Source organism: Ochotona curzoniae, unplaced genomic scaffold (assembly GCF_017591425.1).
Source record: "Ochotona curzoniae isolate NIBS_2020 unplaced genomic scaffold, NIBS_Ocur_1.0 contig_883, whole genome shotgun sequence".
Taxonomy (NCBI): domain Eukaryota; kingdom Metazoa; phylum Chordata; class Mammalia; order Lagomorpha; family Ochotonidae; genus Ochotona; species Ochotona curzoniae.
In genome coordinates, this window is record NW_024466599.1 from 41,659,472 (window position 1) to 41,677,736 (window position 18,265).

General features: G+C 42.0%; 1 non-coding gene and 1 pseudogene across 1 annotated transcript; one reads left to right on the top strand and one right to left on the bottom strand.

The window, feature by feature from the left end:
• The first annotated feature begins 636 nt into the window (after positions 1–636).
• Positions 637–828, top strand: LOC121165499. The gene has a single exon (XR_005885277.1). It is a non-coding gene; the product is annotated as a U2 spliceosomal RNA (small nuclear RNA).
• Positions 829–13,811: 12,983 nt separating this feature from the next.
• LOC121164939 lies at positions 13,812–16,016 on the bottom strand (annotated as a pseudogene).
• Between the last annotated feature and the right edge of the window lie 2,249 nt (positions 16,017–18,265).

Genomic DNA, 18,265 nt, shown 5'->3' on the forward strand with positions numbered 1-18,265 from the left:
GTTGCAAGAAAAAACTAGCATCTATGTTTGTGCCACAGAAAAGCAGGGCAGGAGGTTTTTTTTTTTTTTTCTGAATAATCAAGTCAAATCAAAGTGTAAATTGTTAGCCTTATTTGCCAGGTATAGAATTTGAATGATTTGCATGCGTGTTGGTGTGAGTTTAACCTGCTGCAGATAGCCTGCTATTTTAAGGTCCCCTGATTGCTGAATGTTGTTTACTTAATTTCTTTCATTTTAAATGTGGCTGAGGAGGCGAGGCTGATCAGATGCAAGAGGTAAAAAGAGAAGCAATGTTAATGATTTTGCAGGCAAACTATAAAACAACCACCAACAATCATTAAGATATTGTACTTTAAAGACTACAAACTAAGCTTTCTTTGATATGTGCATTAAAAATTTGAGTAACTGAGACACTGGAAAGTCCTGAAGTCCTGAACAGCTGCACAAATACTAAGGCAGGGACTTCAAATTCCAGCTGGGTATGATGTTTTAAAAACAAAGCCGAGGAAAATTAGGCCTCATTTTGGTCGGAATACATGAAGTCATGCATTCTCCTCCACTGCTGGTGACAGTTCTAACCGTTGAACTTCATCATTTTATGCTGAACAGCCCTCTTTTTTTAGAATTACATGGTTTATTGCTTCTTGGCCTTTTGACTAAAATCAAGTGTAGTATCTGTTCTTATCAGTTTAATATTTGATAATTCCTCTATCCAAGGACAATGTATTAAATGGATTTTTGGGAACGAGGAGTTGGAACAGGAGCTTGCTCCGTCCACTCCATGCATCAACCTGGTGCTGCAGTACCTCCAGGAATGGTGCACACAAAAAAAATATATATATATATTAAAAATATATATAAAATATATATATATATATATATGGGCCTTAGACCTGATGCAGCAGCCTAGAGGCTAAAGTCCTTGCCTTGCATATGCCAGGATCCCCTTTGAGTGCTGGTTCATATCCCAGGTGCTCCACTTCCTACCCAGCTCCCTGCTTGTGGCCTAGGAAAGCAGTGGAAGACGGTCCAAAGCCTTGGGACTTGCGCCCGTGTGGGAGATCTGGGAGAACCTCCTGGCTCCTGGCTTCAGTTCAGCTCCGGCTGCTATGGTTACTTGGGGAGTGAATTAACAGATGGAAAATCTGTCTCTCCTCCTCTCTGTAAATCTGACTTTCCAATAAAAATAAATAAATCTTTTTTTTAAAGTACATATTTTTTTGGAAATATATTACAGTAATTCGTGAGGTCTTTTAAAATAATTAGATCCATTTTCCTCCCTAATAAGAGAGGCCTGAAAGAGAAAGAAGTGTGTACTAGGTGAGTCTAACGGCACCAACAGACTTGGCAGGATGTATATGGAAATACAGTGCAGTAGCTGCTGAGCCACTTTGGACAATGAGACTGGAGCAAATATGAATGCATTTTGCATTGAGTTACATCATCTGAAAAAAATTGTTTTTATTAAAGAATTTTTTTTATTGGAAAGTCAGATATACAGAGAGGAGGAGAGAAAGAGAGGAAGATCTTCCATGCTGATTCACTCCTAAGATGGCTGCAATGGCCAGAACTGAACCAATCCAAAGCCAAGAGCCAGAAGCCTCTTCTGGGTTCTCCACTACTTTCCCAAGCCACAAGCAAGGAGCTGGAGGGGAAGTAGGGCCACACAGGTTTAGAACTGGCACCCATATGGGATCCTGAGGCATGCAAGGTGAGGACTTTAGCCTCTAGGCTACTGCAACGGGCCTGAAAACGGATTTTTTTGAACTTGAAGCACTACTGTACAATATGAATTTTGATGGAAGTTTTTTTTTTTTTCCAACTTGGGTCTCTACAGAAAACTAATGGCATGCTAAAATGAGGAGATTGTTTTTAAGATGTATTTATTTTTATTTGAAAGGCAGAGTTACAGAGAAATGGGAGAGAGACAGAGATCTTCCATCCATCGGTTCACTCCATAAATGTCCTTAATACCTGCAGCTGAGCCTGTCCTAAGTCAGTAATCTGGAGCTACTCCCAGATTTGCCACATGGGTGTGGGACCCATGGACTTGGGCCATCCTCTGCTGCTATCCCAGGCCACTAGAAGGGGGCTGGATAGGAAGTGGAGCAGCCAGAACTCAAACCAGTACCCTTATGGGATGCTGGTGTCACAGGCAGCGGAAAGGCTACCAAGTCATGGTAGCAGGCCTCATGAGATTATTTTCAAAGGGATTGTTTACAAGGTAGTTGGTGAGCATGAGGGTTCTAGGAATTGGAGGCTAGAAGCAGCCAAGTGGCTGATGTCCTTAGGCCCTAAGGGAGTGACTGTTTAACCTGGAGAGAAGGTGTCATTGGAACAGCCAACCCTGAAAGGAGCGACTTATTCAAGTACACCATCAGATGGAGGCAGGCTAGCTGAGGAAAGACCAAGCAAATGGTAACCCTTGTCTTGCTCTTCTCCCTTTTTCCAGTTTTGCCAGAGATCACCAGTGGCCAAATTCAACTTGAAGCCACAGGAAAAGGCAGCAAGCTCATTCATGGGTGGCAGCACACAGCACAAAGTGGAAGACAGAGATGAGAGAAGTAGATGTGGAATAGCCAGTGCAAGAGTCCTGGCATTATGTTTATCCTACTTCAGTTGACAAAAGGGATAGCCTTCCACACGGCTGCCCTTCCTGCTGCAGACTTCCCAGAGGGAGGCTCTATGGGGATGGAGAAGATTTGTCCTTAAAATCTGATCCGGTATTTTGATTACTATCTTACATTGCACATTCTTATTTCTTCATCCAAAATGTTTGCAACTGAAAGTGACAGCCTCTGACCTTAGTGTGGCCAGAAAATGTAAGGGCTGGCCAGAATTTTCACATCGAAGCAGATATAAATGACTCCCCGTGTAAAAGGGCAATGGGAACAAACATAAAATCATGCTTTGATTAAGTCAGAGAACTGTGGCTATTCCACATACCCCTGACATAATCCTTTCCAGCTTTCTCTTTAGGCAATGAAAATAAATCCCACAGTTTAGTTCACAAGACCCTGTGTTTGCAAGCCATACCACAACTGATCCAAACTATGAGTGTGAGTTGAGGCACCTGTAGGGTATGTAGCTATAGGCTTGCACAAGAAGTTAGCATTGTGGCAAATTCCAAACGGGACCAGTGACACTGATTTGCTGTTTCCGCGATCTCCTTCAACTTTAGACACTATCCTTAAGTGATACAGTGTCCAATATAGATGGGAAGTCACACTTCCTTCTTGCGTGACTTAATTTACCTCTGCTCTAGAACTTACACTTTTGTTTGTGGTACAGAAATGCAATTTTATTTAATCGCCCAAGAATAAGCAGGTCCCCAAGAATTGATGCACTTGCCCACCTCACAACAGATTTACTGATAAACTAAAATGTCCGTGGAATTATACTGAGAAATGTTACTGTCGTGGAGAAAGGGCTGTGATCCCTTTGTCAGCATGTTCTCTGGTTGCACTACTTGGAACAAAAATGTAGATGCATCAGACGTTCATTTTCATTGTCAAGAAAATAAACCGTGAACTCCACTGATAGTGGGTCAACATCATAAATTTCAGCTGTGAATGACAACTATATAAATAATTTGATTTACTGATCATATGCTCTCCAGGGTTGTTTTTGTTTTGTTTTTGTTTTGTTTGTTATTTTGGTTTTGTTTTTACAAATTCCTGGATGTTATTTACTTGAAAGGCATGTGACAGAGATATTTTCTATCTGATTCATTTCCTAGATGCTTCCAACAGCTGGGGCGAGGCAAGAACTCCATCCAGGTCTCTCACTTGAGTGGTGGGAACCCAAATACTTGGGCCATGTTCTGCTACCTTCCCAAAGGAATATCAGGGAGCTCATTGGGAGGCAGAGCAACCAGCTGAATGGTCACTCCATTATGGCATACAGGTGTCTCCAGACAGCAGTTTAAACTTCTGTACCACAATACATGTCCTCATTGGTTGTTAGATGTACATATACTGCAACATGGTACAACCTTGGCAGGAGAAGACTTCTCAGCCAGAACTTAATTAGAAACCCTAATTTTAAAGAATTCTGAAATACATCCTAGCTATCAGTGTATTTCCCCCTCAGCTCCAAATCGATCCTTCACTCCTCTGCTTTGTAGGACTGGAGCAGGGGCTTATAGACATTTCTCCTTTTCAGGCCACGTGCTAATAGGCTTTGGCAGTATGGAATGCTGGTGGCCAGTGCCGGCAGGAGAAGGCAGCCTCTCTTCCCTGGTCTGTTGGGCTTTTTCCTTTCCAAGGTGTGCATGGCAGCCATGGGTACTAGGATCTCATCTGAAATCACCTGTCCAGCAAGTCTCAACTGTGTCTCGAGACGGTTTCTTTTCAAAATAACTTTAAAATATTTTAAAGATTTATTGGTTTTTATTTGAAGAGCAACGTGACAGAGATGGAGAGACAGAGACTTTCCATTCTCTTGTTCACTCTAAATGGCTGGGCACAGTCAGGGCTGAGCGAGGAGCCTGGAATCCCAGTCTCCCATGTGGTGCAGGGGTCCAAGCACTTTAGCCATCTTTTGCTGCTTTCCCAGGAGCATTAGAAGGGAGCTGGGTCAGAAACGGAGCAGGGTCCAGCACAATGGCTCAATGGCTAAATCCTCACCTTGCAGGATGCCATATGAGCAGTGGTTCATGTCTTGCTTGCTCCACTCCCAGCCAGCTCCCTGCTTGTGACCTGGGAAAGGAGCAGAGCACATCCCAAAGCCTTGGGATCCTGTACTCATGTGGGAGACCTGGAACAGGTTCCGGGCTCCTGGCTTTGGATCGGCTCAGTTCTGGCCACTACAGCCATTTGGAAGCATGGAAGATCTTTCTCTGCATCTCTCCCTTCTCTCAATAAATCTGATCTGCCTTTCCAATAAAAATAAATATTAAACAAGAAAAGGAGCAACCAATCAACCAGTGCTCACACGAGATGCTGGCACCAAAAGCTTAAGTTTACCGACTATACCACACTCCCACCTTCAATAGTTTTAAATTTTAATTATTTTTACTACTTGGAAGGGCAGACAGATTTTTTTCCATGTGGTAGTTCACTCCTCAAATGGCCAAGAGCCAGGAGCTTCGTCATTCTGGTCTCCCAGGTAGATAGAAAGGACTGATGCCTCCCACCCTTCCTATATTAGCAGGAAGGTAGAATCAGAAGCAGAGCTTGGATTAAAACTGAAGGCATTCCAGTCTGGGATACAGGCTTCCCAAGCAGCATGTTAATCATTGTGCCAGCAGGTGGTTTCTTGTTTCATGGCCCAACTTGTAGCAACTCGGTGAACTTCTTAACTGTTCATTAGGTGATGACATTGTCTCCAACGAAGTCAGAATCTTTGTGTATCTGAGCTAGCTGGATTGTATATGTAACTTTGACTCCTGACTCCAGCTTCCTACTAATTGAGATCGTATGAAGAAGCAGTGGTGATTGCACAATAATAGAGTCATTCATATAACACATGTGGATTGGAGCTGATGCGGTAGCTCAACAGGCTAATCTTCCATTTGCAAGTATCAGAATTCATACTGCATCATGTAGATGCAGGTTTGTGTCTTGGCTTCTCCATTTCCCTATCCATCTCCCTGATGAAGGTCTTGGAAGGCAGCAATGGAGCAGCAATGGCTAGCCCAAGTCCCTAGGTCTCTGTACACACACTTGAGACCTGGAAGAAATTCCTGGCTCCTAGATAAGAATTCACTCAGTTCCGATCATGGTAGCCATTTGGAGAGTGAACCAGTGAATGAAAGATCTTTCTCTGTCTCTCCTTCACTCTGTAAAATCTACCTTTCAGATAAAAATAAATAAATATATTTTTAAAAGACAGATGGATTGGCCAGGCCCAGGACTTGAGGACATTTGGGGAATGGGAGGACTATTCTCTGTCCCTGCCTCAAAAAGAAAAAAGGATGGACTATATTTCTGTCTGACTCAGAAGGAGGAAGGGGGAAAAGAAAAGAGGGCGAGAAAGGAGCAAAGAAAAAAGGAAGGAAGAAAGGTAGGAAGCAGAAAAACAGATCCTGGCTTGGAGGAGCTTTTCTAAATGTGAACCTTCCTTGGTACCCTCCCTTAGCCTCGGCTCCCATTCTCACTGGTGGTGAAGATTAGTTCTTAGTCAGGAGTTGTGTGTGAAACAATCATGCTGTTTCCCCAAAAGGCCTAAGTACACAGATATGCAGTGTATCTATAGAGTTAAAGTTTCATAGGGTGGGGGAAGGGAGTCATGGGGAGGGCAATAAAGGAAAAAAAATGGTCTGAAATAAACTCCTTAGGCAGAAATGAATAACAAGTTGAACAATGCTAGCCTAGAAGTAATGCCTCTTCCCCATTCTCATATCCTTTAGAGTTTAGTTTACCTCTTAGTTGTTAATCCCATTTCTAGTTAACAGACTTTAAACTGTTTTGTTCAAATTACAGAGCTCTCGTTTGTCTTTTGATTGGCCCTTAACTGATACAATGCTTTTGATTTCCATGGAGATGAAAGCAAATAACAAGTGAAAATATGATTAATATGATAAAATTCTAAAACATTTCCTAAAGCCTGTAGAGATGAATTTCCAGATATTTACTCTTTTTACATTGGGGATGTAAGTTTAGAATGATGATCTGGAAGCCATGACAGGTGCTGAATGAGAAAAGACAGGTTGTTAGTAAAGTATAAGATGCAGCAAAACCAGAGTTGAAGCAACCGTTTTCTCTGGATGACTTTTGACTGGTTCAGTGCATACTATAGATACTGAACACACCTTTCATTTATAGCTATTTTGTGAAGCTTTAACTGATAAGCTCCAGAATAATGATGATGGTCATGACAGCTAACAGTTAATAGGTGTCTACTCTGTGCCAGCACTGTTGAGAATGGATAGGGACAAGTCAAGAATATCAGCATGGGGGCCCAGTGGCGTGGCCTAGAGGCTAAAGTCCTTGCGCTAAACACTCTGGGATCCCATATGGGCGCCGGTTCTAATCCTGGTAGCTCCACTTTCCAGCCAGCTCTCTGCTTGTGGCGTGGGAGAGCAGTGGAGGATGGCCCAGAGCCTTGGAACCCTGCACCTGCATAGGAGACCTGGAAGAAGTTCCTGGTTCCTCGCTTTGGATCGGCGTAGCACCAGCCGTTGCAGCCACTTGGGCGAATGAATCACCAGATGGAAGATCTTTCTCTCTGTCTCTCCTCCTCTCTGTATATCTGACTTTGTAATAAAAATAAATAAATATTTTAAAAAAATAGTATCAGTGAGGAGGCCAGTAAGAAACTCATTACAGCAGTTTTAGGTAGGATGCTGATGGCTTGATTAAGGATCAGCAGGAGACAGGGGGCATGATGCTGACTAAGGCCGTGATCAGAGGATTCCCTCCTCTCTTCAGCCAGCAAGCCATTTGCCCCAGAAGGGTCATTTATTTCACTGCCAGAGTAGTACAGGACTAGGGATAGAAATGTATTTCTTTATTGATTTGTTCACTTCTTATAATGTGGCCAGTACTGCATTTCACAATGTTACAAAAATGCAATCTTAATAACCATATTTTAAATACTTTATGACCTCTTTTAAAAAAACTATAAAACTATAAAGTTAGTAAGAAGGCTACAACTTAAAATAGTAGGTTAAGTTGCCACTCAGGGTGCCCATATCCTAAATCAGAGTGCCTGACTGTATTCTGGCTACTCTATTTCTGATCCAGCTCCCCACTGCATATCACTGGTGACAGTTCAAGTGCTCTGTCTTTGCCACCACACAGGGGACCAAGAGGGAGTTCCAGGCTCCTGACTTGGGCCTCGCCTGTTCCTGACTATTGCAAACACTTGGGAATAGATGAATGAAGGGAAGATCTCTTCCTATACTTCTTTCAATTAAAATGAAAATAAATAAAAGTTTTTAAAATCTAATCAAACATATATAATATAACAAAAACTTTGTGATAAGGAAGAACTTTGTAAATCAGACCCCAAACGTAAAAAGTATAGGATAAATTATTGACATGCCTGACTGTACCAAAATTGAGAATTTTCATTCAGACAGACTTACACAAATAAAATATTTGGAAGATATTTTAAATAAACAAGGAATTAAGACTTAACACATGTAAGTAACTGCTATAAGTCAAATAAATATTTAATAGAAACACTGACAAAAGTTATGTGCAGTCAATTCTCAGAAATGGAAAAGTTAAACACATAAGAAAAGTTGAAGAGTAGCTTCAGGTCACTATAAAACAAATGGAAACTATTTGAGATGCCACCTTACGCTCAACAGATTTATAACTGTTAGGAAGTTAGACAATCTTGGTAGTCTTGGAAAAAATACAGGAAACAAGAATCCAGAGACGCTGCTGGTGGAATAGTACATAATCCTTTTATTCTAGAGTGTGTGTGTGTGTGTGTGTGTGTGTGTGTGTGTGTGTGTGTGTGTGTGTGTGCCCTTTGCTCAGGAACTGCTCTCTATGCAGCTTTACAAGGACAGATGTACAAAGAAGTCCATCATAGGTGATTTGTGGTACAAGGAAGTTAGAAGGAGTCTGGGAGTGCATTACTAAGGGTTTGGATTGTTGAAAGCATAGGACGATGTGATATGAAAGCTTATGCAGCAGTCATAGGAAATAAGCCAGATGAACATAAAGGAACATAGATAGAACTTAATGGCATTTCATAAATAAGTAAAAAATTAGTGGGTATTATGGTGAAGCCAGTTAAACTGCTGCTTGAAATATCCACACCTCATACTGGAATGCTGGCACTTGCCTTGGCTATTCCACTTCAAATCCAGCTTCCTGCGAAAAACAATGGATGTTGGTCAAGTTCTTGGATTCCTGCCACTACATGGGGGACCAGGATGAAGTTCCTGATTTTTTGCTTTGGCCTGGCTCAGGGCTGCCTTTGGGTGGCTTGGGGGAAGGGAACCAGAGAGTAGAAGCAGTCTCTCTCTCTCTCTCTCTTTCTCTCTCCCTGCTTTTCCCCTCTCTGCCAACTGCCTTTCAAATAACTACCTAAAATAAAGGAAGTAGAATAAGAGTCATTGAACATTACATAATTTAGGCATATACATTCATAAAAATTGCATGCAAAAACTCAGGGACACATAGGCACCCAAACATACATTAAAGGCCAATGCTATGAAGAAAAATTATAATAAACTAAAATACAGCAGGGCCCAGTGCTGTAACTCTGTGGTTAAGCCCTCGCCTTGCATGTGTCAGGATTACATACAGGTGCCGGTTCTTGTCCTGATTACTCCACTTCCCATCCAGCTCCCTGCTTATGGCCTGGGAAGGTAATAGAAGATGGTCCAAAGCCTTGGAACTCTGCGCCTGTGTGGGACACCTGGAGGAGGCTTCTGGCTCCTGGTTCCTAGCTTCAGTTCAGCTCAACTCTGGCTGAGCTGTTGGAAACTGAATCAGTGGGTGAAGATCCTTCTCTGTCTCTCCTTCTCTCTGTAAATCTGCCCTTCCATATAAATAAATAAATAAATCCTTTTTTTTTTGATGGCAAAACCAACCTGGAAAAGTTCCATTATGAATGATCATATGCCATGATCTGAAGAGGATGATTACCTGAAATCTTTACACTTCAAGGAGAGGCATAAAAGGAAGCATCTAACTCCTTTCTGTGTTGACATTTCTTCATTCCATAAATGAGGTGTGTTGCCTGCTTTTTGAGCTAGTCCATGCACATAACTAGTCATGGTGCATGTACCTTCCTTCCAGGTCTTTGGAGACATTTGAGCAGAGCACACATCCTCAAAAAGTCAGAGGGTGGGGACAAAATAAAGCAGAGGATACTTTTGTAACTAAACTTACAGACACCAAAATCCACCTGGAGCCTTGTTTGTGAAACTAGAAGTGCAGCTTGAAAGCGAGGTTAAGCATGCTGCACTGTCATCTCAGTAATCCTAGCTTGATTATTTTCATTGGGGAAAAAATAAACATTTTTTGAAAAATTATCTCACTGTGCAAAGCAGATTAGAGGAGACAAACCATGCCATCTACAAAGACAATTAAATTGGCAAAGGTGGATTACTTGGCACCACTTGGGTAATACAAGATGCACATACATGTATATATACAATTTTTTTAAAGTTAATTGATCTCAGGATTTTGTTGACTTCCAATTGATTTCAGTCTAACAAGACACACAAAGGAGCCTGGTTTGCTTCCAGGACACTTTGGTTTTAAAGCTGCCAGGTCTGGCCTCTGTCGGAGAATGAGAGCGAGGGAGGCTGAATATTTCTCTCTTTCTGAGAAGGCCTTTCTGACCCGGACCCTCACAGCTGCATGCAGGAATGAATCTGTTCTCCTTATTCAGTTCATGCTTGCTCAGCTCCAACTGTCTGCCTAGGCACAAGCTGGCTGGGGACTCACATGCCGTTGTTTAAGATGTGAGCCACCGCATTTGAATTACGCTCTCAAGTAAGCAGTGTGAAACGGAAGCCTGGGAAGTGGGGAAGAGGGAGTGGGAGTTGAGTTCCTGATTCTTTGCTGCTGTATTATTCTTTCTTTGAGTTATCTCATGTGCTTAAAATCCCTTTATTTGACTGTTACGGTGAGTGATTGTATAAACTTAACTCACCTGGAATACTTAGAGATTTGAAAGTACTTTTGGATATCATTTCATTTGACTATTATTGCATAGTGAACTCACCTACAAATTAAAAGTACAAGCTTTTAAGTTCATATATATAAATAAAAGTTCATATATATTTATAATATAGTTTACATAAATAAAATATATGGAACACATTTCTTAATACATATTTTATTAGTTAGCATATTTTATATATTTGAATATATAAATGAAATATATTTTTATACAATGTGTTATATATTTTATATATATAGATAAACTTTAAAGCTTGTACTTTTGAAAAGTATATAAAGACATTACTGCTAAACTGCTTCCTGTGCAGGTGACAGGAACATAGCATTAGCCATCACTGCTATGTCTCAAGTCTAAAGGACCTGAAAGTTCGAACCAGAATCCAAAGGTAGATATCCAACTCAAGTGCTTGTATGAGGATCACAGACATCCTGCCCAGTGTCTTTCCGGTGAGGCCAAGGGTCTACCTCGCTTTGTCAGGTTTTTGTGGGTTGTCATTTTTATTTATTTAAAAGGTAGAGTAACAGAGACACAGAGATAGATCTTTTATCCACTGGTTCATGCCTCAAAAGTCCACAATAGAACAAAGAGAGTTCAAGACAGAGCAAGGAACCCAGAGGTCAATCTGGGATTTCAACATGGGTGGCAGGGACCCAAATATTTGAGCCATCCCCTGCTATTTCCAAGGTGTATACATTGGGAAGCAGAATTGGAAGAACAGGGATTCAGACCCAGATACTGATATCAGAGGATGTGGTCATCCCAAGCAGTCTTCATTGCTGTGCTAAATACCCATTCTTTGTTGGTTTTTGTAGAGGATTTAGTGCTAATTAATGATAGCAGTAATAGTATAATTCATAGACTTTTCTTTGCTTTTTATCTCCTAGAGTATGCCTCATTTTGAATTGTGTAACACAAGACAGAGCCATAAACAAAAAATGAATCCCCATCAACAGAGGTGCACTAAGCTGTTGGATATTGCTGAGTGCCCTTTCTAATCTCACAATTAAATTCCAGTCTTCTCAGTACTATTGACAAAGTATTTGGCATTCAAATGAAAGTATTTGTATTTACTATTAGTTTGGGTTACTATATTAGCAAAAGCCTATTAGCAAAAGTTTACAAATTTTTATGATGCGATATTTGCCTCTGAATTAAAAATAATTAAGATTTATTTATTTTTATTGGAAAGGCAGATATACAGAGAGAAGGAAAGACAGAGGAAAATCTTTCATCTACTGGTTCACTCGCCAAGTAACCACATAAGGCAGGTGCTGGGCTGGTCCGGGGCAGGAGCCAGGAACTTCCTCCAGGTCTCCCATGCAGGTGCAGGATCCCATGGCTTTGGGCTGTCCTCGACTGCTTTCCCAGGCCACAGGCAGGGAGCTGGATAGAAAACATGGCTGCCGGGATTAGAACCTTCACCTATATGGGATCTCAGCATGTGCAAGGCGAGAACTTTAGCTGCTGGGCTACTATGCCAACCCTGAATTTTAAAATTTAATTATGCATGTTCATGTAGAAAAGCTCAAAACACAGATGAACGAAAAAAACATGTTTTCAAAATCTCGCTACCTAAAGGAAACAGCATTTTCCCATGTATTATTTCCAGTCTTCATTTTCATTTTAAACATATTTTGCTTTAAAATCTGTACCCAAACAGACTTGTTTCTGTAAAGGTGAGCTTCTGAGAAACCGGCTTCTCTTGTGCACACAGCAAATTCAGCTCTGGGGGAAGGAAGTGGCTCACATCCTGGCTAACAGGGGATCATTGTTCTATCAGAATTGGCATAAAGCCTTCTTCAGCCACAAAGACAAGTATGTGACACAGAATCTAAGAGTTGGACCTGCCTGAGGGAAAAGTGGCTTAAAAGCAAATTCTATTCACACAGAGAATGTGCTGGACATTTTCCTTGCCTTCTCTTTTAATTATTGCACCCCAGAAAGACAGAGGTTTGAATCCCAGCTGTTACTTACAAGCTAGGATAGTGGGAATAAGCCACTGAGGCCCCTCTCTGCCACAGTCTCCTTATCTCGTAACCAGGAACACAAACAGCACTGCCCTCGCTGGATCCTTGCAAACACCCATGAGTTATGACAACAGAGCTCTCGTGTTTGGCCTGCTGTAAAACGGTTTCAACAAATGTCAGCAGCATTTCTGTGGTGTTGGATTACCCTGCGGATTATATGAGATCCTCTGTTTAAAACTCCTGCCACACTTAGGAATTAGTGTTACAATAATTAGTATCACAGTGAAGGTTTTGTTCTCAACCACTCCCCTCTCCACCTGGCAGCCTGTGCCGGGTTTTCTTTTCTCTCTTTTTTTAAAGATTTACTTATTTTTATTATAAAGTCAGATATACAGAGAGGAGGAGAGACAGAGAGGAAGATCTTCCGTCCAATGATTCACTCCCCAAGTGACCGCAACGGCCAGTACTGCGCCAATCCGAAGCCAGGAACCAGGAACCTCTTTCAGGTCTCCCACATGGGTGCAGGGTCCCAAGGCTTTGGGCCATCCTAGACTGCTTTCCCAGGTCACAAGCAGGGAGCTGGATGGGAAGTGGAGCTACCAGGATCAGAACCGGCACCCATATGGGATCCCAGGGCGTTCAAGGCAAGGACTTTAGCCACTAGGCCACGCCACTGGGCCCACCATGCCGGGTTTTCACTCTATTCCAGTGCTATTCAGAACTTCCTCTGCTGATAAAAAAAACCAGTCCTCAACACTGTCCAGCATGGTAGCCTCTAGCCACTTACGGCTGTTCACCTCTTGAACTGTAGCTCCTGACTTGCAGAAAATAAATGTATAGTTTCATTTTATTAGATTTTAATTATTTTCATTGATCACTGCAAGTCTGTGATTGGCAGCTCTGCTTATCTAATCCTTCTTCAAACACAAAATAGACCCATCTTTAGAAGTTTAGCAAATGTCCCTTCAGTCATACTAATTTTGAATAGCATCATTTTCTACATAGCACCCTCTTGATGAATGATAAGTATAATCCCAGCACCAAGGATGCAGAAACAAATTGATTTTATTTCCAGTGTCAAGTTTTTCTGCCAAGCCTCACTTTCCATTGAACACTCTGGAAATCTAAAAGCAACTAACTCAACAACCTTTAAAAAATAATTGGTATCTCATTTAAGAAGCTGCTTTACTGACCCGAAAGCAAAAAAAAAAAAAAAAAAAAAAAAAAAAGGGTATCTCTGCTATTAAATGGTCCCCTCATAGCACCCAACAACGTATTCCCTGTCTGCTTCATTTTGAGTACTGAAGGCAGTTCTGCATCTTCCTGTGGCTCTTGCTCAGAGCCCCATTTCAAACCTCAGGCTGATACATTTGCCGACCATGCCTAGCAAGGTCTATACTTCACCATATTCCATGAGAGCCAGCAGTTGTGGGTCTGGGTCTCAGAAATAAAACTACACCTCCTTTTCTGGGGGCTCAGGGTCCCTGCTCCTCTTCTTTCTGTGATAAATCCCCTGACAGATCAAATCCCTGACCTATCAAGTCAAAAAGTAATTTGCATTAGGTCAGACTCCCTTTACCTTCTCTCCTGGGGAAAGGCTGCCACCTGCTGTATTGTATTAGCATTGGGCTTTTTCAAGGTCACTGAACAGCCGCTTCCCCTATACAAATTATACAAGCAACAGTCCTCCTTGCCTTTGCCTTTGTGTATCAGTCATGTAAAGAACAGAGCAAAGTAAGAGCGGATCTTTTTTTTTTTTTCTTTTAAAATTTTAGTATAATTTTTTAGCAGCCTATAGATTTGACATATAAGCATATAAGAAAAACTCTCTCCCCACTCTGTAAAAAAGTTGCTGTTGTGTGTGTGTGTGTGTGTGTGTGTGTGCGCGCGCATTCTATTGTGGTTAAGTTTTTAAGGGGAGAGGCATCATATTTGAGGTACCTGTACCTTGTCCTTAGTATGCGTCTGAACTGTGGGGTGCACAGAGTTCTCCAGGCTGTTTTTTGTCCAGTGAGCTCCATGTGCTGGTTTGTAGGTGTTGGGGTTAATATGGTCATGAACTATGGGCAGCAGTACTGCCCCCTCACCTGATACATTGACTGGCACTGCCACTGCTGCCATCGTTGCCACTGCAGCCACCAGGATGTCTTCATCCACCTGGTAATCTCCACTGTCGGGGCTGTGGTGACTGTACTATGCTGCTGGTGCTTCTCCCGAAGATTATCGAAGACAACATGGTGGTGGCCAGCAGAATCATGCCTACAAAACAAACAATGATGATCTTGGTGGTCTTCATGACTTCATCCAGGCTCGTCTGCGTTCTGTCAGTGATATCTTTAGCAGGTACCACCACGTGCTTGGAAACACAGGTGGTCTGAATGAGCAGCATGGTAGAGGTGGTTTATGCTGGCTGGTCACGAGTGGAGGTGATGGGGACAGACTCATACTTCTGTGTGATGTCTTCACCGTGGTGAAGAAGCTGTAGTTGGATGTGTTGAGCTCGGCCATGCTCACGTTCAGGTAGGCCCAGGCGTTGGAGTTGGCCAGCACTTTGATCACCATGCACATGTAGACCCCCGTGTCTGCTAGCAGTACATGGGAAAAGTTCAAGGTATGTTGATGAGGACAGAGATCCACGGGTGGCAGAAGCATGGCTGAGCACTTCCCCTTGGGCAGCAACCACTTGACCGAGGACATACAGGAAGTCTGACACATGAGTTCTGCCATCCCATTCACAGAGATATTGAGGTCCCGAGGCATGTCCATGATGAAAGGGGCGGAGTACTGAAGGAGGCTGGAAGGAGGCCTGGTCCATCTCCACCAGGCAGCGGCCTCGCATGTGCATGGGAGCATGGCAGCGGCCACAGCAGATACAGTTGGTGGGTATGTACTCTGGGAGCCATCAGGTCAGCTACAGAATGTCACAAGCACAGTTCGAAGGATTGTGACATAAGTGCAACTCCACCAAGTACCTCAGGGACTGAGGAGGTCATGGGGCAAAGAGAGATTGAGTTCCGCGAGCAAGGCCAGCCCATTCTGCTCAGTCAGACTCACCTGCGAGTTCACGACCCACAACTTCTTGAGGGAGCTGAGGCCATGGAAGGTCCCGGGCCTGGTCTCGGGAAAGTGGTTCCCCGACATCTCCAGCTTCTCCAGCACCATGAGAGGGGTGAGGTTGGGCCTATCTTTAATGTTGCATATCCCCAAGTTCAACCACTCAAGATTGAAGAGACCCTCAAAGACACTGTCGGAGATATATTCCAGCTTCTTAACCTCAGAAGATCTTTCTCTTTGTCTCTCCTTTTCTCTGTAAATTTGACTTTCCAGTGAACAAATAATATAAATCTTAAAAAAAAAACCTGCCTTTCAAAAAACAAAAATCAAAAAACAAAAACTTACGTAGTACGGGACATACCATCCCCAAATATGCTGCTTTGGTACATTGATCATTTTGAGTTGAAGACACTTGATAAACAACAGGGAAAAGCTTTCTCTGAACTCTTCTCATTTACCTAAAGACAGATCTTTTTAAAGGAACTCTATTCCTGTCTCTAGGAGTTTCACCAACCAGGAAAGATTGATTGTTATCCTAGGAGAATGGAAGTTGACACCGCACCCAGACAAACATTGTCACAAGCGATTACATTTCCCATCTGTTCCAAGGGTCCATTTATCTTTCTGAAAAATCATTTACTCTTCCTAAGTTTCCTACATCCCTCTTCCCTGTTCCTCCACTGAAGATGGCAAATCAGCTCTCACGTGTCACATTTGGAGAGTTATTTCCTTCCTGCTGCTCTGTCCCTCCCCTGTATAGGCAATAAATTTGTGTTTTTTCACTTTCTAATCTACCGTTCATCAACTGATTTTAGAGACAGAGCCAACTATTGGCCTGAGGGTAGAAAGGGTGGCTCCCTAGGAAACCAAGAATGAGGTTCTGACCACAAGGCATGAAAGGACAAAAATGTCTAGTTTGAGTTAAGAGATTTTAAAGAATTGAATCAATGCCAAATAAAGGAAATCCAAGCTTTTAGTATCTAATCCTGCAATACACTTGTGAGTGTCTGTGTGCATATATCTGTGGCTTTTTGCATAAATCTGTCATCTTATTTATTAAAATAATATAAAATACTGAAAGTTTAGAATTCTACATGCTTAAATTTTCTTTTATTTTTTCTCTTTTACAGTTTTTAAATTCACTAATATTTTATACGCATAATTTATACATCTTGAACTATTGCTTTGCATTTTTATCAAAATTGACCCAATTTTGTTAAAAGATTTTGTTTCCAAAGTTTACCTGTTAGCTAATGTTACAATAAACATCTTTGTGGAAAGTACTTTTTCCTCACTTAGAGTTAGCCTGCATCCATTACAGTGTAAAGTATATGGCAAATGCTCAACAAATATTTGTAATACAATTATTTATAATAGAGCATCAGAGGGCCCGGCGCAGTGGCGCAAGTGGTTAAGGTCCTCGTCTTGCACGCCCAGGATCCCATATGGGCGCCGGTTCTAATTCCGGCAGCCCCGCTTCCCTTCCAGCTCCCTGCTTGTGGCCCGGGAAAGCAGTCGAGGACGGCCCACAGCTTTGGGACCCTGCACCCACATGGGAGACCCGGAAGAGGCTCCTGGCTTTGGATCGGCACAGCATCGGCCATTGCGCTCACTTGTGGAGTGAATCATTGGATGGAAGATCTTCCTCTCTGTCTCTCCTCTGTATATCCGCCTTTCCAATAAAAATAAAATAAATCTTTAAAAAAAAAATAGAGCATCAGAAATCAAAATCTGGGGCCCAACTTGAATGTAATACTGGTGTAGACAACTTTAATATCTCAATATAAATTATTAAATAGCTTTCTTTGTGTCAACACATCATTTCCACCAAGACATCAATTTACATCTTATTAATTAAAAGGAGGTCAAAGTGTGACTCTAAAATCAAAGGACTTGAAGAGTCAGTATCACTATGGAGAGTGTGAGTTGCATGTTTATTTTTAAAATCTGTGACCGTAGCAGTTTCATTTTTAATTTCTGTAAATCTCCATTCTAACTTGCAGGACAGAAACCGTAAACTTCCTGGATTAGAAGACCTTGTGCAATCTGCATGTGCTGGTTTTAATGCTGTAGTACTAGGAGGGACAGGATTTGTTGTAAAGTGAAGTGTACGAAGGAGGAAAATGGCAAGAGGCATAGAACTGAGCTATTCAAGGTGTGGTCCCCCCAGCAGTAAGACTGGCATCATCTAGAAGCGTTGGCTATGCGGATCTTGGGCTTCAGCCCAGGCCTACAGACGCTGCATCTGCATTTTAACAAGAACTCCAGGTGATTCTTATGCACATCAGGTTGGAGAAGCAGTGCTCCAGTCAGTGAAAATTGCTACTGCCAGTTGTCTATGGGCTTTAGTGGAAAAGAGAGCTACTGTGAATTTTAAAACATGGATCTAAAGATAGCAAAGCACCCTCTGCAATTTTAATTTGGCTGTTTTTTTTTTTTTAAACATTCTCACTATTATAGGCTGTTTTTTTTTTTAATCAAATGTGTTGTAGGGTTTTAAATGTAGGCTTATTTAGTGTCTCATAGGTACTCAGACCCATCCCTCTTTCAAGCAGTGAAGGATGGGCCAGTGCTTAGGACCCTGCACTCATGTGGGAGATTCAGAAGAAAATTGCTGGCTTCTATTTTCAGACCAGTCCAGCTCT